This window comes from Drosophila mauritiana, chromosome 2L (genome assembly GCF_004382145.1).
Source record: "Drosophila mauritiana strain mau12 chromosome 2L, ASM438214v1, whole genome shotgun sequence".
Taxonomy (NCBI): Eukaryota; Metazoa; Arthropoda; class Insecta; order Diptera; family Drosophilidae; genus Drosophila; species Drosophila mauritiana.
In genome coordinates this window covers 21100690-21124857 of record NC_046667.1, presented here as the reverse complement: position 1 = coordinate 21124857, position 24168 = coordinate 21100690, and the positions used below count along the sequence as shown (strand labels likewise).

At 40.9% G+C, this 24168-nt stretch overlaps 1 protein-coding gene and 1 pseudogene across 1 annotated transcript in view; one reads left to right on the top strand and one right to left on the bottom strand.

The window, feature by feature from the left end:
• Positions 1-7200: 7200 nt before the first annotated feature.
• LOC117137669 lies at positions 7201-22883 on the bottom strand (annotated as a pseudogene).
• The window catches only part of LOC117151026 (intraflagellar transport protein 88 homolog), a 31934-nt gene continuing 29458 nt past the window's right edge, over positions 21693-24168 (top strand). Inside the window, exon 1 of the mRNA XM_033318239.1 lies at positions 21693-21785. The gene's annotated coding sequence lies outside the window, so the exon portion shown is untranslated. The remainder of the gene's footprint in view (positions 21786-24168) is intronic.

Sequence of the window (24168 nt, the reverse complement as noted above, 5' to 3'; positions counted from 1 at the left end):
TTTATTTATTTATATTTGTTTTTTTAATTTTTTTTTTTTTTGGGTTTACTTAAGGTTGTCCTTATGGACCACCCTCCCTTTTATTAGAACCGTCGTACCTAAGTCAGCATCAATGGCTTCTTCAGTGCACAGTGGTGACAGTTTATTACCCAATCGTTTGTTCGATTTTAGCCATACTTTTTCGCCTACTTTATACTTTTTATGGATTCTATCTCGGTTCATGTACCCAAGTTGTTTTTCTTGCGCAAGTACAATTTTATCCCTAGTTTCTGTTAATAAGTCCGAAGGGGCGGAGTAAACCAGTTCTGTCGGTTTTCTGTTTGTTACTGAGTGAATTGACCTATTATACTCAATGGTCGCCAAAAGGATTATGTCCCTGGTTTCGTTAAGGTGTTTATCTATTTTTAGACAACGGGCTATTTCTGTAAGGGTACTGTGGAATCTCTCCACTTGACCATTAGAGGTGCTGTGGAGTGGTGGGGCATTACAAATCTGAATATCAAAATTGTTTAGTATATTTTTTATTGTTTCGGAATTTAAAGATTTTTCGTTGTCGCAATAAATGATCCTTATTTTGGGAAACAGGTTTACCAGCTGTAAAATCGGTGCCTTTACGTCCACAATTGCGCGTGAAGTAATATATTGGACGACTGCAAACTTTGATTGTTTATCGACGCATGTTAAAAAAATGTTTTGTCGGTACTAAAAATGTCAACATGCAATATTTCCCCAACATATGATGGGATTGGGGTCTCACCCATCGCTTGCTTGACCGGATGTCGATTATATACCCATTGAACAAACCCTACAGTTTACGACAATCTCTGTTGCCAGCGAATTCATCTTTGGGAAAAAATAGTCCCGGAGAATTTGCTTCACATTTTCCTGCGCTGCTCGGTGCGCTCGGTTATGCTCTGCAATAATTATTTCTCTCTGTTCGGTTTTATCGACAATGTCTATCACGATATTTTTGGAGTGTCGGAATGTGGTTGACGGAAACGCTTTTACTAGACTGTGTTGTATGAATGCCAAAATGGGTAGGTCGCAATGTATTGCGTTAACTACTTTGGCATTTACGACGTCTTGTACTGTTTGCAAAAGTGTGTTACGGTCCACAAATCTTATAACGTGCCTGGTTTTTTCCCTGAACAAAATAGTAGATCTAACTGATGGGGCGTTCGATTCTTCAATTACGATCTGGTTCCTAAAGCAATTTACAGGCTTTTCGGTCGTTTCGATAGCATAGGTAAGAGATTCTTCGCTATGTATTGTGGCAATATCAGAGTTTGGGCAATCTTCGAGTACATTTACATTCTGGCGAGATAGGGCGTCTGCCACGAAATTCTCTTTGCCAGGCTTGTAAAAAATATTTGCGTTGTGCTCGTCAATAAAAGCTTTCCAGCGTTTTATCTTCGCATTTGGGTTCCTATCCGACACGGCAAAAGTCAACGGTTGATGGTCCGTGAAGATATTTAAATTCTTTACGCCATATAAATAATTCCGAAGATTTTTTAGGGCCCAAACAATGGCCAAGAGTTCCCTCTCATTTGTTGCAAAGTTTACTTCGTTGTCTCGTAATGTTCGAGAAATCAAGGTAATTGGACGTCCGTCCTGAGACAACACAGCTCCAAGACCGTGCCCTGAGGCATCCGTAGTTAAATCGAATGGTTTTTTAAAGTTTGGGTATGCTAAAATAACGTCCTCAGAGGCTAATACGTCTTTTAGTCTATTAAAAGCCTTTAGTTGATCTTCTGTTAATTCAAGGTTTACTTTCCTTGAATTGTTGGCACTTATTTTACCATTTTCGCCTTTTAAGACGTTCGTTAGGGGTCGTGCGATGTTGGCAAAGCCTTTTGTAAAGCACCTATAATAGCTTGCTAGCCCCAAAAATGATCTGAGACTAAACAAGGTTTTTGGCGGTTTGAAGTCTTTTATGGCCTGAACCTTACTTGGCGAAGTTTGAATCCCGCCGCGGGATACCGTGAATCCCAGATATTCCACGCTCTTTTTGAAGAACTTGGATTTTTCTTGAGACACCCTCATGCCAGCCGTCTGAAGACTGTTTAACACCCAATCGATGTGTTTAACGTGGTCTTCTTTGTTGTTAGAGAAGATAATTACGTCGTCGACGTAGACATAGCAGGTTTTCCCTATCTGCTCTCTTAAGACATCATCAATGGCTTTTTGAAATATGCTTGGCGCACTTTTCAAACCAAAAGGGAGTCTACAGAATTCATATTTACCGTTGTTTACGGAGAAAGCGGTTTTTTCTCGGTCCCTTTCCGCTAATTCGATTTGATGAAATCCCGATTTGAGGTCAAGAGTAGTAAAGTACTGTGCCTCGCCCATATTTGATAATATGGTTGAAATACTTGGGATGGGGTACTTATCATCAGTCGTTTTTTGGTTAAGCTTACGAAAATCAATGACCATACGCTTTAGCTTGTGGCCCGATTGGTCTACCCCCTTTTTATCGACAACCCAGACCGGGTTGTTGTAAGGTGATTTGGACGGTCTTATTATGCCATTCGCTAGAACTTGTTTAACCTCTGCGTTGACAAACTCGGATACGCCCATTGGGTAAGGGTACAGTTTAGAATATACTGGCTCCCCGTCAGTTCGTATTGTGGCAACTGTATTGATATTGGGCAGGGACTCATTAACATCTACAAATGACCCTGTTATTAATCATTTTGTTAAAGTCATCTTTAATGACTTCAGGAACATCGCCATCGTCTATTTTAATGAAGTTTACGTTCTGGCATTTTGTAAACTTGATTGGCTCTGAACCGCGATCATAAGTGATACAATTTTTTTCGAGATCAACATTGGCGTTAATCTTTTTTAGTAAGTCTAGGCCAATAATGCCGTGAAAATCACTCAGATTTTCTAAAATAAAAAAATATGTTTTAGTTTTAAAAAGTTGAATTTCCGTTCAATTCTTGTATGACCATGTAGTGATTTCACCTGGAATGGCTTGTGGCCCTAGAAGTGGCTTAATGTAATTTTTCGAAGTCCCTGTATCGATAAGAAGTTTTATGGTCTGCCCTGCTACTGTACGTGTGATGTACGGAAGCAGGGAGTGACCCCTAAAAAATTACAGCTTTCGACCTCAGACAAATCGTCTTCAGCCGCATTTGCCTCGGATTCTGCCTGTTCCTCGTATTCGATTTTTTGGTCTTGGGGCATGTGGTTCAATGATTGGCGACTTTTCCCTGAATGACCACCTTTATAATTTGTTGTTTGAGTGGGCTGTCTAAAGCTTGATAACGTGTCTACTTCCATGGGTTCGGAAGTTGATTCTTGTGGCTTCTGGTAATATCTCTGTCTAGCGCTACCTGAAGTGTTCGGCTTTTGACCGTTGCCTTTCTGGTAATGGGGATTTTTCCTAAAGATAGTGGGAGCGTCGCTCTCTTGCTGAGGGTTTTGACGCGAACCTTGGGACCTCTGATTCCCAGATTTTTGCGCTTTTTCCTCTATGTGCCGAGCAAAGTTTGCGGCAAAAATGCTTCTCTCGTTACTTGATTCTGCCTCTTGTGCTAATGCCAGGGCAGTCTGTAAGTCTCGAGGTTGGGCTGGAAAAACTGCCCATTTTAGAGATTTCTTCAGGCCTGAGATAAATGTGTGAAGCGCATCGTTTCTATATTTGTCATTTAACACAGCTGCCGAAGCTGCGTCGTGGGTCATGAGAGTTTTGTTAGTTAAAAGCGTCAGCTTTCTTTCTATTTCATCGTAACATTTCAAAAGGGGCTGGTCACCCTGCCTTAAAGTACTTAAATCTTGTTGAATTACGTGAACCGGAGTTTTGTCCGAATATGTGAAATCCAGTCTAGCAATTATCGCGTGAAAATTTAAAACTGTATTAAATGATGCTAAGATCGCATCTGCAGATCCCCTAAACTTGTTGCGTATTATGGCAACAGCCTGATAATGCCTAGAACTTCCGTCACAAGCTTCGAAGACTTTATATGCGGCGTTGGCCGCTTGGCGCCAAGAGATATAATGTTCTTGTTTGCCGTCGAACTCAGGAATAGATTTAACTATGTCTAGGGGCTCTTCACATCTAACTTCTGGTATGATTTCTATAGGCTTATAAGCTGTCACCTCTGGCGCAGTAGCCTTTAAAGCGTTCAGTTGTTCTGTTAAAGTTGCTATTTTTTGGTCAAATATTTGTGCTTGCTCTGCCAGACAATTTCGTATGTGAAGGTCAATCTGTATTGATTCTTGTTGCGTCATTGTGCGGTTTTTGTATTCTCGGTAAGAGGGGATATAGTCTTCTAAACTACTGTCGCTAAATCTTTTCTGCATTTATAATGGCACAATGAACAAATCACTTACATGTATTTCATTTCTGGGTAACTGCTTAAACTGCCGATGCGTGCACTTGTTGATTTGTTGATTTTTTCTTTACTCTCTCAACACTTCGTGTTGGGGTTCTATTTTTTTTAACTTGTATGTTGTTTTAACCGTTTGTTTAGCTTTTTTATTTTTATTATTGTTTTCACTTTGTTTGCTGGTTTGTTGTGTTCTTGGTCGGAAAAAATACTTCACTTTGCACTTTTTCGTTTATTTGTCACGGCTTTGGCTGGTGAACAAATATTCTGAGTTCTATAATTAGCTTTGCACTTGTAATTTGTTTGTCACAGTTCGCTTCGCACTATTCCGTTTATTTGTCACAGCTTTGGCTGGTGAACAAATATTGTGAGTTCTATAAGAGTGCCGTGGGCGCCAATTAACAGACAACTATTTTAGTTATTGCAATTTATTATGCGACTATGCGCGTTCTGATGAGTTTTTAAACTGAAGACAGAAAACTTAAGCTTAATATGAAGTAGCCCGTCTTCTGAAGCAGCGCTCACGGCAGAATGCTGACATTGCGCTTCACACGCTCCGGGCAGTAGAATGTTGGAATGCTGGAGTCATATTTCGCGACTTAGTTGCAGTCGCGTTGACGTTACTGCGGCCGCGTCCGGTCTTATCGTGGAGTTAGCGATTTTGGCCCTGCGCGTGTTAACTTATATATTACACATAAATATGTAAAAGGTAGCTAATTCGAGCGGCGATTTTACGCCGAACGAAATTAAGATCTTTAAAATTATAATAGTCAGGTCAGGAATTTTTAATTATTATTTTATTTCATCATATTGCTACGAAATTGGCCAAAACTCTTAACATGTAAATTCGTTTCTTCGATCAGAATTGATTTCGGCCAGAAAATCGTCACTAGCACACTTCTAGCCACTTCTTCTTCGATCATTCCAGCCAACTGCTCCTGATCCTATCGATAGTTTCCCGCAGGGCTGCCACCTGTGCTATCGCGCTGCCATCACTATTTTTTTTTTTATTTTTGCACGGGTCCCACGGTCACATCTCCCGCCCAACCGACCGAGGGGCGCTGCAGAGTATCGTACGGCTCGATTCGTGAGAAAATAGACGCGTTATAGAAAAGAGAACAGAAACGAGGAAATGAACATAATGTAAAATGACAGAGAGGGCAGAGGGTCAAGATTACAGATAATAGGATAAAGTCTTTTATAGTCAGAACATAATACTCTGTAAGGGTCATGCAACTCATAGTTAGATCTACAATGATTTAAGGTAAGTGGTATATAGTTTCTAGTGAATCTACTTGGAACCGATAAATAAAACCGACTAATCAAGTCGGGACTCTCAACATCACCCCGAATAAGCTTACAAATAAAGACTGTTCCAAGCATAGTTCTACGGTTAGCTAGGGATGGCAAATTTATTAAAAGTAGACTACTGGAATAAGGAGGTAATATACGGTTTGCATCCGAATTAAGGCGCCGCAAGGCAAAAAGTAAAAAGTTTTTTTGGATCGATTCAATGCGGTCCGAGTGGACAACGTATTGTGGACTCCAAACAGGTGATCCATACTCAAGAATCGGACGGACTAATGAAATAAATAAGGTTTTAGTCATGTAAGGATCATTAAATTCCTTAGAACACCTTTTTATAAAACCAAGCACACCCCTGGCCTTATTGACAATAGTCGAAATATGGTCAGAAAATTTTAGTTTTGGGTCCAGAAGAACACCAAGATCATCAACTCGTGTTATTCTGTCCAAAGGGCACCCACTTAGCGTGTAAGTCGTGTGTATTGGGTTGACACGACAAAAGGTCATAACTTCACACTTGGAGCCATTTAAGTTTAATACGTTATCACGACACCATATTTGAAAGCTGTCTAGATCGGATTGTAAGTCCAAATGGCGCTAAATGTCCTTGTACTGAAGGCATAATTTAACATCGTCTGCGTACATAAGTACACGCGAATGTTTTATATGGGACACCGGATGTGACACGGACAATACAAGATAGAGAATTTTTAAAGAGGACTTTTTTCGTCCTGCCATTCAGATAGCTTGAAATCCAATTTAGAAGATCAACAGGGAAACCTAATATATCAAGTTTCCTTACTAGAAGGTAATGATTAAGACTGTCAAATGCTTTACTAGAGTCGGTGTAGATGACATCTGTTTGAAGATTTTTTTTGAAACCCTGTATTACGAAGGAAGTTAGCTTCAAGAGGTTAGTGGTTGTTGATCTGCGTTTCATAAAACCGTGCTGACACGGTGATATGATTGATCTACAAAGGTGCTGCACATGAGGAGTGATAACATTTTAACAAGTTTTGGGGTAGCCGACAATTTAGAGATTCCTCTGTAACTGCTTGCACCCAGTTTGCTACCTATTTTATGAAGAGGAATCACAAAGGACTCCTTCCATATATGAAGGAACTGTGAAGATTCCAGTGATAAGGTAAACAGTTTCAGTAGAGGCTTGCACAAGGCTTCCGCACAGAATGTAAGCACACAGCCAGGGATTCCATCGGGACCTGGCGAGTAGACCGGTTTAACACGCTGAAGATCGTTAAGCAGTGAGCTTTCGTTTATAGTGGGACAGAATATTAGATTCGACTTAGATACGGCATAAGAGTATGGCTGTTCGGAATGAGGTAAAGTAGAATATGTTGTTTGAAAAAACTTGGCAAATAGATCGGCTATTACCTGATCCGATGTTACCGTAGTGTTTTTAAAAAATAGCGAGGATGGGTAAGAACTTGTTTTTAGCTTAGTGTTAACGAAATTATAAAACTAAACTAAACTATAAACTATCATTGTTTACACTCTGCCATCCTGCTCATCATCGTTTGTCCCAGACGATAAGTCATCCTCATTGTTCTGAGCATACTTCTATAGCTTCATGTTATCAGCACTCGTATAGTACTTCCGCTTCTGCGTCTTCTCCTTGTGGATTCAGCTTATCCATTTGCTCCTTGTGCTTGTCGACATGTATCCGTTCATCCTCGATGTTCATTGTAAGCTCCTTAATCTTCTTGTCCATCTTCTGATTGGCCTTTTGCTGCAGCCTCTCCTTGCCCTCATTCTCCAGCTGCTCTTCTAGGTTGGCGATCTTGGCCTCTAGCGTGGCGATTGTCCCCTTAACTTTAGTTCGCTGTGCTGTCTCGATTTCGTCAAGCTTAGCCTTCAGCTCCTTGTTTTGGCGTTCGAGCATAGCGCGCCCGTTTTCGTTTATCTAAAAGTTCGATTTTTCGTTTGCCAACTCAGTGGTCTGCTGCGCCTTGCGGCTGCGATCCAGCAGCACCTCAGAGTTGGACTGTTTCTCCTCCAACTCCTCCTCAAGAGTGGCAATGCGGTCTTCCAATCAGCGCTTCTCGTCGATCATTAAGGAGCCCTTGTTGGCATTGTTGGCAATTTCGTGTAATACTTCTGCCTCCAGGGCCTTGACCTTGCGCTAGTTAACATACCCCCCCTCTCGGTCTACGCAGTACTGCAAAGAGAGACAACACCGACCCAACAACAAGGGACTGAGAGCCGAGCGAAAGTTCAACGAAGATTGCCAAGACGCATTTGGGAGAAGCATAAAACTTTTGTAATAAAGAGATTCATTCTCATTTCATACCCCAAACTGCTCAGTTGTTTTTTTGGAAGCTTTCCTCCTTCGGCCACAGGATTTGTAATTCGCTCGGCCTTCTTGCTTAACGCCTGTAGTTCCTCCTTGGCGGCCTTTGATTCCTGGGCGTCGCGCAGCGCGTCCTTGACTTATGCTTGCAGCTTCTTCACTACGACGGTTCTACTGGTGAAGCTTGAAGTAGATGGTCGAACGATTCCTTCTTTTAACCAGTCATCGACTTGTTTTTTAACGGCGTCGGCTTCAACTGGAGGATGTCGACTTGGTTGATAACGAAACGGCTTAATCTTCTCATCCGGCACAACTCTTAGCTGAACAGGACTCTGCCAGCATCGAAGTTGGATGATATTCGTCTATTAGCTTCCGTATCATAGGTGCACACTCAGGACAAGCCGACAACGACGAAAACGTAAACCCGTTTGCATCCAGTGTAAATTGAAACTTCGATAGAAAATCGTATCCAAGGAGAGCATCTTCTTCCATTTTTTTATCCGCTACCACGATAAAGTTTAGAACTGTCTCTATATCGTCTATTAAAACAGCTCCAGCGAAAACTCCCAGCGGCACCGTGCACGCCTTGCCCAGGCCACGCAACAAAGAACGATATGGACTTAGCACAATATCTTTTAGCCTTATGTACACAGAGTGCTTCACAACCGTAACATCAGAACCCGTGTCAACGAGGCACGCAACTTCAATACCATTTAGTATAATGTTCTTCAGCCGTTTGGAATCCTTTACCAATTGCACAAATTTCACTGACTGCGGGCAACTTGTTGATATATGACCCACAGCACCACACCTAAAGCACTTCGTTCCAGCATTGCAATTTTTGAAGCAACGAGCCGTCTTTTTACTGTTGTTATAATGCTGTTGCTGACCGCTGCTGTAAATCTGCTCTTTTGTCTTGTTTTCACCTACTAATTTCAAATTTTCATTCCGCTCTTTAAGTTTCTCATATGTACTACAGGTATGCATTATAAATTTGTATTCGGTTTTGATGCTCAGTCCATTCACAACATAACAGACTTCGTTTCAACTTGGCCCAGCGCGGCAATTTTCTTCATCTGCCAGACGTATTCATGGAAACTCTCCGTTTGCAATTTTTTCCTATTTGCCAGTTTCTCGTGTACTTCTGCACTTCCCAGTGCAGATGATGGCACTTTAGCTGGTCGTTGACGGCGGAAGGAATGCAGACCTTTGGTCAGCATTTTGGGCACTTGTGTTTACCCAGAAATGGTGTTGAAATATGAGGTGTGGGAAAATTACTTATAGGGCGATAACTCCTCCCCTCTTAATTGACGCTTGTCCTCAAGCGGTCATCAAAAAAACGGGATGTTGTTGAAACGCATTGTTAATGGGGTGATCTGTGGTGGTTTGGGCACCGCGTCAATGGTTTAAATGCCGGGTGCGTCGATTTGAAGAACCACATTTTTTCATCTCCATCAGCACCGATTTGTCACGAAGATCAGGACAGCAAACATCATTAGTATTGTTGCGCCGAACACTCTATTTATTGTTGAGTGCGTTCAAAGTTTGCGCAACTCGGATGTGTTATTCAGATGAAGTTGCTCGAGTGCTTCTAGCGTATGGAGTCAGCTGTATCAGGGTCACACAGGGTTTGTTGAAGCCACTTCATTGTTGCTGAACTCTCGTCCGTTGATTTTCAGGGTCTCCGCTCACCGTCTCTCGATGTCCCTCCAGTTCACAGTGCCATTGAAGTCGTTGAGCAATATCAGCCCGTCGTCTATTTCTTCTATTGCAGGGAAGTGTTCTGCATTGGCGAACTCACACCTTGATTGCTTTCCATTTAAAAGTTCGGGTAGACAAAGGTCTTTACTTAAATTACTAATGAATATATCTTTACATATTTTTAAACTATTGGAACTTTTGCAGAAGGCATTAATTCCGTACATTTCTTTCGTCTTTAAATTTAAAAATTTCTTTATTTGGTAAGTTAATGATATTATTGTTTTTTTTTACTAGTCTTTTTTGATAATTTAGGAAATTAGTTGGTTTTAAAATTGGAATTTTGATAACATACAAAATTGTAGTTCTGTTATGCAATACGGAAACGTCTGAGAGTTTTAACATTTCTTCAACCGTTAAGGCAGAAGTCGGCATATTATTGATTTTGAGTAGACTGTCGATCTCTTTCAATTCGAACTCGTTTAGCAGGAATGTGTTCTAACACCCAGCCTTGCCCATTGAATGGCAAATTTGATGTTGACTATCTCTTCTTTTACGAGCCTGATCTGGTTGTGTAGCACTATGGCCAACTCATCCTTTAAGGTCGAATCTTTTCTGATTGAGTTTTGTATTTTCGTGGTCACATCAGTCAGTAGGTTCATTCTATTTTCTAGCTGTCTATTGATTATTACCTGTCTATTGTTGTTATCCGTTAAGTCGTTTACCCCGTCGGTCAGAGCTACAAGGTCATCGTGATCCGGGCTACCGGCAACATATTTCCAGGCCGTCCCTATAAGATCTATCGATCTAGTGCTTCTTCGTCTGTGTCAGTTCGTAGTTCAGTAAGTGATATGACTTGTCGTCGTTGAAGTCTTGTTCGATGTAGGCTGTTAGTTTTCCCATGGTCAGTTGTACGTGGTCCAAGTCAATGATATGAACAATTCTCGTTATTCCTATCTGTATCTGTCCTATCCCGTTGTAGATCGTCACAGTCTGTGCGTCGGTGTAGTTAGTTATTTCATTGAGTCCATTTGTCGATGCGACCACAGTAAGTATCCTGAAAGTAATCATGATTTGATGTTACTTTTGTGCACTATTTTTCCTGACTCTGTTAGTATTGTAGTATTCCTATATTGCTTAACTATTTCTTTCCTAAATCTGTTTGATAGCTTAGATCCTAATCTTGTATTAACCCGAACGAAAATTTCTTGGCCCTTGACGTAAGTCTTTATGGGCTTTCTTGTCCGGTTGTAACTTTTAATGTCAGTTTCCTGTTTCTTCCTAAGACGGTCTACGTTGTCGAGTCTAGCTTGTTAGTACTGTTCCGGTGACGCGATAGTTACCCTAGGGGTCGTTTCCTTATGACCGAATGGACAGTGAAGTTGTATTCATAGGTAGCTCTATCGAGAAGTTCTTCGAAGCTTCTATGTGTTCCATCTCCTTTCAACCAAATTTCAGAGAGTGTGGAGTGAAATTTTTCTATCTGTCCATTTACTGTACTCTTGTACGGAGGTGCTTTATAGAGCTCAAAGCCCAGCTGGTCTGTCAACATAAATTTGATAGAGGCTGAGTTGAGGGACTTTTCGTTGTCCATTACTATTAGTTTGGGCACTCCATAATAGAATACGATATCTCTTAAGGGCTTTCTAATGTCCTCTACAGCTTTCGATTTAATGAAAGAATTTGTCAATTGTTGTGAGCACCAGATATCGTTATGTCGAGTAGATGTCGACATGAATAATCTGTCTGGGGTATTCTGGCAAGGGAGTTTCTCTGATTTCCGGATGTGTGGGATGTCTGTCATACTTAGAGGTCTTACGCACTAATCACTGACTCACGATAGCCGAAACTTTTTTGCTCATTTTAGGAAAATACACTCTTTCGGACAACTGAGCTTTATTTTCCACAGCGTTTCTGTGTGCTTTGTTGTGTGTCCTAAGTATTTCTTCCTCCTGTTCGGCTTCGGTAACAAGGTCTTTGACCTCAGTCTCAGTGAATCTAATCTTGAAACTATTTCTTCAAATCTGACAAGAGGCTATCAGGTGTGAACAATTTACGATCCACTAAATGCCTATGGAATGTCGGGAATGGAATGCTAAATGAGTAATTCTCTGATTCGGATTTCCTGAAGAAAATTTGATTTTTAAATGCATTTATTGGAGCTTCAACGCTAGGTATCAACCCATGGCTCGAACTGTCAGAGCTCTGCATTGTTGAGGCTACCGAGTTTATTTGCGCGGCTGTCGGTCCTCTGGACAGAGCGTCGGCCACAGCGTTTTCTTTGTCTGGTTTATAGATAAATTCATAGTCATATTCCTCGAGGTATGACTTCCATCTTTTGATCCTCGCATTTCCTTTCCAGCTGAGGGAATGGGTCAGTAAAGATTTTCACCTTTGCTTTACCGTAAACGTAAATTTTGAGCTTTTTTAGAGCCCAGATAATGAATAGCATTTCTTTCTCATTTGTGGCGTAGTTTTCCTCCGCCTTCGATAGTGTTCTCTGTAAGAATGAGATGGGTCTGTTTTCTTGTGAAAGAACAGGACCCACTGCAAAATTGGAAGCGTCCGTTGTTAGGTGAAATTCTTTTTTAAAATCTGGGTAGTGGAGTATCACGTCTGGGGAAATCAAACTGCTCTTCAATTTCTTGAAGGCTTCCATTGCTTCGTTATTAAGGGAGACGGATTTTTTTGACGATAATGTCTTGGAAATTCGTCCATCCTCCCCTTTCAAAAGCGAGCTAAGTGGTTTTGCCAATTTAGCGTAGTTGGGAATAAATCTCCTGTAATATCCGGATAATCCCAAGAATGATCTTTGATCTTCTTTGAGAGTTTTTGGAATTGGGAAGTCTGAAATTGCCTGCCGCTTTCACACTGCTGTAATACCCTTTTCTGATATTATATATCCTAAATATTTCACCTCACTTTGGAAAAACATACATTTATCGATTCGCAGCTCTAATATGTTTTTAACTAATCGCTCAAATACTTATTTTAATATGGCTTGGTGATCTTCTATTTGTCGCTATCATTATGTCATCGAGATAAGCTATCACTTTCTTTTCCCTAATCATGTCGTCAAATACTTTTTTGATGAACCTTTGAAAAACAGACGGAGCATTTGTCAGCCCAAAAGGCATTCTTGTGAACTCATTCTGTCCTAGTGGCGTGGTAAATGATGTATACTTTATAAACATGTTTGTTTGGGAACACTACGTTTTTCAAAAGTACCTTGTCGCCCACTTCTATATCGACTTCCTTTGCCCCTCTTCTTTTGTCGGCTGCCTGCTTTCCCTTATATTTTTCAATAATGTCTTTATCTCTTTCCCCAGAGTCTAAGGTTTTCTCGTAGATATCCCCAATGCCTGGTATTTTGTCACGGATGACTCTGCTGAACATTAGCTTTGTGGGCGCTAACCCTGTTGTTCCATGTGGGGTTACATTGTACATCAAAATAAACTTTTGGATTTCCTCTTTGTAGTTTTTCCCATTTGCGTATGCTATTTTTAGACGTTTCACAAGGGCTCTGTTCATGTTCTCAACTTCCCCGTTTGCTTGCGGCCAATACGGTGGGGTCCTAACCTGTTCAATGCCGCACGCTTTGCAGTAGTTAGAATTCTCCTCGCTAACATACTGGCGTCCATTATCAGTTCGTAGGTACTCAGGATATCCCAGTCTACAAAAGATTTCGTTCATTGCCTCTATCAGGGTCGTTGAAGATATGGTTTTAAGAAACTTATGCTCCATATATCGTGAGAAATAGTCAATAAAGACTAGAACATATTCATTGTTAGGTAACGGACCTAGCAAATCCGACGCTACCCAAATCCACGGGCCAGTGGGAAAAGGATTTCTATCCATAGGGGGTGGCCGGATGTCTTGCGATACCAGGCAACAATCTCTGCAAGCTTTGACAAACTTTTCTGCCTCTCGGTCTATTTGTGGCCACCATACTTTGGACCGCAGGCGGCGTTTCATTGCTGTCTCGCCGGGATGACCTTCGTGGGCTAACTCCAGTATTTTCATTCTTAGAGATCTTGGCACGACTACGCGGTTTCCTTTCATAAGGAGCGAGCCAACCGCTGACAGCTCGTTACGAAATGGATAAAAGCTCACTGAACTATCAGGCTTCCAGGAGTCGTTCTCCAGGCAACTGATTGCGTCCATAATCTCTTCATCCCTCTTGGAAGATTCTGCTATTTCCGAGATTGTCATAGATTTTGGGATGGAGCTCTGTACGACGCGTAGGATGCTGTATTCCGTCCTGAGATCGATTGGTTCTACCGTAGGTAGTTGGCAGAGACGAGACAACGCATCTGATATGTTGTCTCTTCCGGATTTATAGATAACGGTGAACGTATATGCCTGGAGTTGCAGAAGCCACCTTTCAATGCGGGCCGGGGCTTGGATGTTGGTTTGAAAATGGCTTCCAAGGGTTTGTGATCGGTTACGAGTTCGAAGTGCAGGCCTGCCAGAAAGTAATAAAATTTCTTCACTGTCCAAACCAGTGCTAGGCTCTCCTTTTCCGTTTGGGAGTAGCGTTTCTCCACCTCCGACAGGGCCTTGCTAGCAAAGGTAATTATTAATGGTTCGTTGTCGACTTTGAATTGTAATAACACAGCCCCAAGGGCAACCGGGCTAGCGTCCGCAATCACCCGAGTTCGATGCCTTGGATCGAAATATGATAGTTTGGGTACCTTGGATAGGAGATTCTTAAGGTTGTTGAAAGCATTTTTCTCGGCTTCGCCCCAGGTGAATTTATTTTCAGTTCTCAGCAGTTTTCTTAGAGGATCTGTGTGACTTGCAAGGTCCGGAATGAACTTCTCGACGTAGGTTACCAAACCGAGGAAGCTCCGTGTTTCCTTTTTGTTCTTCGGGTCTCTGAAAGATCGGATGACGTCAATTTTCTCTGGGTCGACTTCTATTCCCTTGTCGGATAAAATATGTCCGAGGAATTTTAGTTTCCTTGTCTTCCAGATGCATTTCTCTTTATTCAGTAGGACATTATTTTCCTGGAATATCTCGCATACTTCTTTTAAGGCGCTGTCGATTTCGAGGTCAATTGCGCCAAAAATGATTACGTCATCGATGAAGTTCATGTCGTTAGGTACCGCAGATAACATCTGCTCCAGAAGGCGTTGAAAAATTTCGTGAGCAGAATTAACTCCAACGTTGTTATCTCCCGGCTCGATTCATCAAGGGCCACTTGGTGATAGGCGTCCTTGAGGTCTAGGCGTGCGAAGAATTTCGCCTCTTTGAGTCTGGTCATAAAGCAATCGAAAGTTGGTAATGGATAGTTTTCCCGTAGGATAGCTTTGTTTGCCAGTCGCATGTCGACACATAAACGGATGCCCCCGTTCTCCTTAAACGCAAGCACGATGGGAGATATCCAAGCACTCGGGCCCTTGACTGGTTCAATTATATCTCGACTCAGGGCTTCCCCCAGTTTTTCCATGACTTTGTCCTCGAGCGCTGCCGGGATTCGTCTCACCGGTTGTTGAACGGGTTTTACGTCATAATCGATAGAGAGCCTTACTTCAATGTTTTTCCATTTCGGAAAAGGCTCTATTTCTTCAATCCGGTTAATGTTTCTTCCCAGTCGGAGGACTTTTAACTCGATAGCTGTGTCTCGGCCCAACAGAGATTGTTCTCCGTTTTCAATCACGTAAAATGAAGCAATCCCTTCGGCAACCGGCTCGACTGAAATGGGGGCCTCGAAAATACACATTACTTGAAGTAATTTATTAGAGGCATAGGCTCGGAATTGCTTTTCTGTATGGACTGTGGCTTTTCTCTTCACTAGCAGAGACCAGTCCGCGTGGCTGATAAGGTTAAACTTGCATCCCGAGTCAATGATTAAAGGAATATCACGGCCTCCCACTCGGCATCGTATGAACTCCTCTTCATCCTCGCTTGACACTCGAAAGCAATGTGCCTCGCCCTTTTTCAGTTTGGAGCTGGTGGCCTCCTCTTCGACAGATCGTATATACGTGCGAGGCCTTTTCAGGTTTTTCCTTTGGGACTTAGGGAATCGGCTGTTCAAGTTAGTTCGGCACTTCCTGGCATAGTGTCCAGGCTTCGAGCATTTATTGCAAGTCACATTTCTTGCCGGACATGATGGGTCATTGTGTGTGTGTCCGAATTTTCCACATCTGGGGCATTCCCCACTCTGCTTGAAACCACGATGTGCAATTTTACAGATGGGTTCCGCAATTGGTCTTGATGTCATTTCTTTTGATTCCTTGTTGATCTGCTCCTCAACCTGACATACTTCGATCACTTCCTCTAGTGAATTTTCCTTCCCCAGGAGTCTTTTCTTGAGGTCTAGAGGTGCCCACACATCTATAATTTTATTTATAATATTATTTATAATATTATTTGAGGATCCGAGTGCACATCGTTGCATTTGTTGACGGAGTCGCAGCAAGAAATCCCCAAAGCTTTCTGTGTCCAACGGTGTCAGGCCTCTGAATAGATGTCTCTCAAACGTTGAGTTCTGCTTTGGTGAGAAGTGTTTATTTAGATGGTCGATGAGGATTTTGTAGATGTCTTCTTTATTTCCGTCGCTGGGCTCAACCAGCGCACCAGGTAGGGAGTATACTACTGACTGTAGCTGGACTCCTCCCAAAAGCAGTAGCTTACTCCTCTTCTGCTTCTCGGTAACAATGCCCTCGGCCTCGAGGTATATTGTAAACGCCCTCAACCACTTCTCCCATTCATTTCGGAGGATTGCCTTGTCGATCACCTCGCACAGAAACGGTTTAATGACACTGTCGGTCATTTTAAATATGGGACCTAGAATTGGGGTTTACAACAAATTACATTATTAGGTTTATGACTTGACTTGTAATTACGGGTATTAATTCCCTCTTAGGAGCTTGTAATTATTACCCAGTCTCAGTTCAATAATACCTCCAATTTACATTTGGGGTTTAGTTGTTTGCGTTTTTCCTTTTTAATTTTATTAATTCTTTTGGCTTGTGGAGAGAATACTGCTCCACCCGACCTTTAACCTTCTGTTTACAACTCAAACCGATTACCCAGCTCTTTTCTTAAAAGCTTGTAATATTTTCTTTTTTCCCTCTTTTTTTTTATTAAATTCTTTTATACAAATATTTTTTTTTTATATATGTCGGCGCATACTTTTGTAAGCTGGTGGATGTGCTAGAATATTTCACAAGAATAATAATTCCATCAGCTCGGGGAAATCATTGGTATGTCAGCATATTGTATTATGTGTTAGAATATTCCAGAAGTACAGTAATTTCATCATTTCGGGAAATCATTGGTATTTCATCATATTACAATATTGCATACTGCGTTGCTATTGGTCGGCTGTATTTTTGTAGCTTTGGCATCTCCCGTTACAGCGCGGCGGCAGCGTGTGGTCGCTGTCGCCGAGTGTGGTTCGAAGGTTAGCACGGAGAAGAAGTGAGTGACACAAATTAATTGTGTGTAGAACTTCGGTGCATTCGAAACTCGCTGCGCGAAATGGAGAATAATAATTGTGCTCCGACATCAGAAGTGGGATCACCACACCTACAAAACAATTCGGAACAAAGTTTACGCGCGATAGTCGAAAGGCAAAATAAAGTGATAGCTGAATTATTGAAAGCGTCGGTGACTGGCGCACGTGCTGCAGTGTTGCTGAACATGCTGAATGGACGCCCAAATCAAGATGAATGCCTTTCGGTGTACTCCAGCCGTTTGGTTACAACTTTACTGACCAAGTGGAAGGAAATGGCGCACGAAGAGATTGTGGTATCATTGGCCCTGGCACATACATCGCATATCGACCCCAGACTTCAGCATTTGGGTTTCAAAACGAACGTAAAGACACGAGCGGAGCTACAACAACAACTCAGAGCCCACTCGTTCGTCAGAAATGCCTAATTCGCTGGAATAGAGCAAGGTCCCGAAAAGAAGAGGCACAAAATGCAAACACCGATTAGATGCCATAGTTGTGGTAAACTCGGACACAAGGCAATGGAGTGCCGAAACAGAAGAGCAGAAGAAAAGAACGAGAGAAACGAGACGAGACCAGGCGATAGCAGTGGCAGATCTAAAGTTACGTGTTTCAAATGTGGCAACGTTGGACATATTGCATCGGCGTGCAGGAACAGCAACAGCGAATATAACCATAGAGAGGAGAGTCGACACGTGTGCGGTAATTAAGCAGAACGGGACAGCAATATAGTTTGGTGAGCGGTTTCCATTTTTCTTTGATTCTTGTTCCGAATGCTCGTTAATAAAAGAGACAATTAGCGAGAAGAGACGCCATAACCTTGTAGTTTTGAGAGGCATAGGCGACAATGTTGTCTAGAGTAATTTGCAAATTCTGTCCACAAAATTTCTGAATTCAATCTTGAATTGTTATTTCACGTAGTTTATAAGAAATGCCTTAAATACGATATGATGATTGAAGCTGTTGAAAGAGACAGTAGCGAAATGATTGAAGCTGTTGAAAGAGACAGCAGCGAAATGATTGAAGCTGTTGAAAGAGACAGTAGCGAAATGATTGAAGCTGTTGAAAGAGACAGTAGCGAAATGATTGAAGCTGTTGAAAGAGACAGTAGCGAAATTATTGAAGCTGTTGAAAGAGACAGTAGCGAAATTGTTGAAGCTGTTGAAAGAGACAGTAGCGAAATTGTTGAAGCTGTTGAAAGAGACAGTAGCGAAATTGTTGAAGCTGTTGAAAGAGACAGTAGCGAAATTGTTGAAGCTGTTGAAAGAGACAGTAGCGAAATTGTTGAAGCTGTTGAAAGAGACAGTAGCGAAATTATTGAAGCTGTTGAAAGAGACAGTATGGATGCCTGAAGGGCTAATAATGAAATTTTTAAGTATAATGTAAGCACAAGTGCAAGGCAAATGTCTTGATCATGGCGTGTTGCGCATTACATATGAATAAGAAGAAAATGAATTATGTTAAAGAAAAGAAATTTTTATCGGAAATTTAAATTTGGATATTTGATTTGTCAATTGGCTAATATTTATTTTAAAATGATGTAAAAAAAATAGTTTTGCAATAAAATTGTAGAGAACGAATCATTTTGGTAATATTTCACGAGGACGTGTAAAGGTCAGGATGGCCGTGTCGGCGCATACTTTTGTAAGCTGGTGGATGTGCTAGAATATTTCACAAGAATAATAATTCCATCAGCTCGGGGAAATCATTGGTATGTCAGCATATTGTATTATGTGTTAGAATATTCCAGAAGTACAGTAATTTCATCATTTCGGGAAATCATTGGTATTTCATCATATTACAATATTGCATACTGCGTTGCTATTGGTCGGCTGTATTTTTGTAGCTTTGGCATCTCCCGTTACAGCGCGGCGGCAGCGTGTGGTCGCTGTCGCCGAGTGTGGTTCGAAGGTTAGCACGGAGAAGAAGTGAGTGACACAAATTAATTGTGTGTAGAACTTCGGTGCATTCGAAACTCGCTGCGCGAAATGGAGAATAATAATTGTGCTCCGACATATATATATTTTCGTGTTATGTTTCTTTTATTTTTTTTCAAATATGCTTTGGCTTGTACCACTACTCAGCAATCTGCACTAACGCAGCTTATTCCTTCTCTCCTCTTTCTTAACATTTTCATGTATGTATATGCCGGTAGGCCCATTCAATCACACACACACACTCACGCGCAGCCTATATCACGCCAGTAGTTTACCGTAATTTCGCGCCCTTTTCCCTAATTCATCAAATTTACCAAAGTTTTAGTTATTATTATTATCATTTACCGATTTTTCCACTCGTCGCCAATGTAATGACCCGCTTAATCACAGTAACACACGTTAGGATTTATAGCTTGTATTGAGTTCGTTTATTTGGATCAATGATATTCGCACACCCACGCCGCTTGGCAGTTCGCACCAGAATAATCCCTTCTCTCACTCAGACGCTGGGCGATCGTTAGCGCCTCTCCCGTTGCTGCTCTCTCGATGCTTGGTTGTTGGCAATGCCGGTCGCCACAAATGGCATCGGGTATCTTACTTTCACCGTGATCTTATTAAGTTTCCTATAGTCTATGCACATCCGAATGCTTCATTTCACATTTTATATTCGTTTCACTCGGTCTTTTTGGTTTAATGTAATATTCTTCAATAACATTTATAAATTCGCATCTTTGTTTAAAATTTAATTGTGAACATATCTCATATACCTTTTCATTATCATTGTAATCAATTAATAATAGTGGTTTTTCAAAATTACTTTGTTCGTCTGCGTTTGTCTCATAATGACTTTTAAATTCTTTATTTTTACTTTGATTTTCCTCACTTTGATATTTACTTTGATTTGCTTTACTTTGATTTTAATTACTTATATATTTAATTTTATTTTCTGTACTTTGATTTCTTTTGTTTATATTTTTATTTTGATTTCCTTCAACTATCGAATCTTTTTTAATTTCAGATGTTTTTTTCATGTTCATTTTCAATTACAATTTTCGGCTTTACTCTTGCTAAAAAATCCCTTCCTAATAACAAAGCATATCCCATAGATTCATCATCCACGACATATGGTAACATAGGAGTATCTTTATTTGAGAATTTAACTGAACATTTTACGCTTCCATGAATTTGTAATTTACTTAAATGTAATCCAACGTAACTTAAAGAGGTAGTCTTTTCCATTTTTATTTGACTTGGTATAAAACGTTTTTTAATAAAACTTCGGGCTGCCAGAATCTATGAGACAATGGGGTTCAGCATAAGATATATTATATCTTACATAATCGTTGTCTCCGCCCTTGCACTCCTTAGCCACATGTCCTTGCAAGCCACATGCGTAACAAGCCCCATCTTTTCTCTTAGGCTTGCGGCACTCTCTGGCTGTGACAATTGTAGCACTTTGCATTACCTCGTGGCTTCTGATAATCTCCTGCTTTACGGTCTTCTGGTAACTTGGGCTTAGGAACGTAGCCAAACTCAACGTTTCGGAATGCCTCCAAAAGCTCCAATCCGGTATTGAATGAACGCGACTTAGCCTGATTGCGTAGATTGACATCGTGTATGCCGTCAATGACATATTCCAAAAATTCATCTTTTGCCAAGGCTAAATTATCCGCCAGCTGCCACTTCTCATTGTAGTACTTGGAGAACTCCTCACCTTTGATCCAAACGCAGTTCTGTAGCTTCTGACGCATACTCAACTTTGGCTCTTTGGACATTACGAACATTTTCTCCAGGTGGCTTCACATTTTATCCGCTGTCTACATGGTAGCGCTTGCGCTTGAATACAGCCATATTTCAGCATCGCCCTTAACTTTGTGATTGTGAGTGAATCAGCGCACGCATCATATTGTCATCGACCTTGAAATTTTTCTGGACATTCAAAAGTTAAGATAGCCAAACATTGAAATTGTTTCCGCCATCATATACCTTAACGATCTCATTTAAAATTTCGTGTCGTCACTTCGTTGTTGTTGATTTTTTAATTGGTCGATCTCATTTTGCAGCTTCAATATTTTGAACTCATTTTCCAGTCTTTGAACATCGCCGCCTTGCATAGTTACATTGTGCATCATTTGGTTTCCAAAACATGGTTCAGGCTCATTGTTGCCAGCCATTTGGATCGCAAAACATTTGTTGGACTCATTGTTGCTGGCGCTCACCATCTGCCTCTCAGAACATTGCTCGATCTCATTTTTGTTGTCGATATTCATTTCACAAGATCCCGCTACTTTTCGCGAACTTTCTGTTTCTTGCATTCCTTTGTATGAATGTGCAAACGTCGCCGTCATCGTGTCGCCGTCGTTGTCGCTGCCTCTTGATGTCTCGTTTTCGCTACTTCGTTCTTGGCCGTTATTTTCATCCCTGTCAATTTTACTGGTTTGTTCTGTGGCGTTAATTTTTTTCATTGCTTTTTTTTTTTTTTGCATACGCACACCACTCAAATTTAATATTTTCAAGTCTTTTAATCAATTCGATTTTTGTGCCACTACTTTTAAGTTTGTTTTGCACGCACAGAGCTTTTAGTTTTTTTTTTAAATGTATAATTGCCAGTATAACAGTTCATTAATGCCGATTTTTATTTTTCTTTTGAAGCGATCACCTGGGTAGGTCCCATCACTTCTGAGCTTTAGTGTGCTCTCCGTGACAGCTCAACGACGACTGACTCTACATTTATTCAGCACGTGTGTATATACTATTTACATTCGCGAATCTTATAATTAGTTCTTACATTCTTATATCGCAATGAGGCTTAATTACTACTATACTTATATACAATTACCACTACTACTTCTACACATATTCAATGCAATCCCATCATACTAACAAATTTAACATGTTTAACCTTACACAAGTTTTTAGTTAGCACATCTGAAATCATACTTTCCGTTGGTACATACTCGATTTCAATTTTCTTATTCTTGTACAAATCTCTTATCATATATGATGACACCTAATGTATCTGTGCTTACTACGCGCATGAAATTCTGAGTTCTTTGCAAGGCTCAGTGAATTTTGGTTGTCGCTGTATATCTTCACTGCCGGGACATCGTCGAAGGTCATTTCATCAAGAAGTTTCATAATATACACCGATACATTAGCTGCTGACGAAAAGGCCACATATTCCGCCTCCGTAGTACTGAGTGCAACGACTGATTGACTCCCAAGTAAATGCAGGACATGCAGCGAAGGAGCCCAGCCACTAAAGGACTTCCGATCACTGCTATCTCCAGCCCAGTCCGCGTCTACATAACCATGGATGGGCTGACCAATGTTTTGGTAGTGTAACTTCAGCTCTGTGTTGCCCCTCAAATATCGCAATATTCGTTTGGCACCCACTTCATGCTCCTTGTGCTGGTCGATATTCCATTGTGCAAGCTTCGTTACGGAATGTAGGATATCTGGTCGGGTTGTCATCGCCAGTTACATCAGTGAGCCAATCAATGACTGATACTCCTTTTGGTTGACACGTTGGCAGCTTTCTTCATTACATTTTACTTGAAAGCTTGTCTCCAATGGTAATGCGTTCGTCTTACAGGCGAAGGCGCATTTACGTTGTTCAGTTCTTGTTTGTTTGAACTCGCCATTATTAAGTCGTTAACGTATACCACAATAATAGTGTTATTTCCAACCTTTCGTGTATATATGCAAGGCTCACTAAAGCAAGGAACAAAGCTAAATCCTTGAACACCTCGTCCAACTTCTCGTTCCAGATACGGCTCTTATCCACAAAGCCTTCTATTCAGGCACGCGGACGCCACGTCCTTTTGATGCATGTACATTTTGTACTCAACATATTGTTTGAGGCCTGTGACCGCGTTAATCACCTCTCGCGTGGTCATATCTCTTGACACTTCGGCAATAGCGTACTTATCTGTAGTTGCCACTTATGCTGTCCTGTGACATGTTTACTGCAGCCCATAAATAGAACATATTTATAGTTTGCATACTTATCATGTCTAAACACATATTTAGACAGAAAATACAAAGGAAATTATTATAACTACTGTAATTTAAAACATAAATTTCCAAAAAGAAGACATTACATTGAGAAATAAAAATTTCATAAAAATAATACGTAGTAGAAAATAAAAATTTATAAAATAAATAAAAATATGAAAACTGTTTATTGCAAAAGTCATATCTGAAGGCACGAAGTGCGGACACAAGCACTCAACAATCACTGCCATATTAATTTTTCTCACGTCGCAAGCTGAATACCCTAATGACAAGTATTCTAATATAAAGTCATTTTCGAAATTTATTTTGTGATGTACATAGATTCGGCTATTACTATTTCTAAGCTTTATTTAAATAATATTAACGTTAAGGCAATGCAAAACAAGAATTTTTCGCATGGTGTCAATTGATAAAAAATAATATAGATTTAAAGTCAACGAACTTCTAAGGTGAAGGGCATATTTTGTCAAATTTACAATGCATGAGCATACGTGTGCACACATACAGTTGTCTGCTATCACTGTATGCGTAGAAAAGAGCTGTTTGCTGTAGCGCTCTCCGCTCTTTCTCTCTCAAACAAAAACTCGAGAGAGCCTGGAGCCACCTCTAGAGCCACGGCCAAAAAATCTCGTGCAAAAAATCGTATGGCGTTACGCATCTTGTTATTCTAGTGCCTTTGGTAGAACTGACCCCTAGAGTTCATAGGTGGTGGTCGTACTTGCAATATTTTGGATTTGATATTCTGTATAGACCAGGTGAGCGTTTGGCTCATGTTGACTTTCTGTCTCGGATTCTGGTTCCTAAAATTGTCAAGAATTCCATCGAAAGACATATCAATCTGAATGTCCGACAACTGGTTGTTGGCTGAACAGCAAAGAGGCGAAGAAACGTCTTATATAGTTATGTGGAAGGTTGATAGGGCCTTCCGAGCAGAGACCGTTGTGTCCAAAAGATCGTTGCCTCCAGAAACGACTTCGTTGTCGTCTGTAGGTTGAAAGTTGAACTCCTCAGTTAAGCACCCATCGACTTCTTTGTCGATTAAAGAGGGGTTAAAACAAAACGAAAGGTTTCGCTTAACAAATTGAGGGTTTATTCAATGATGTGTAC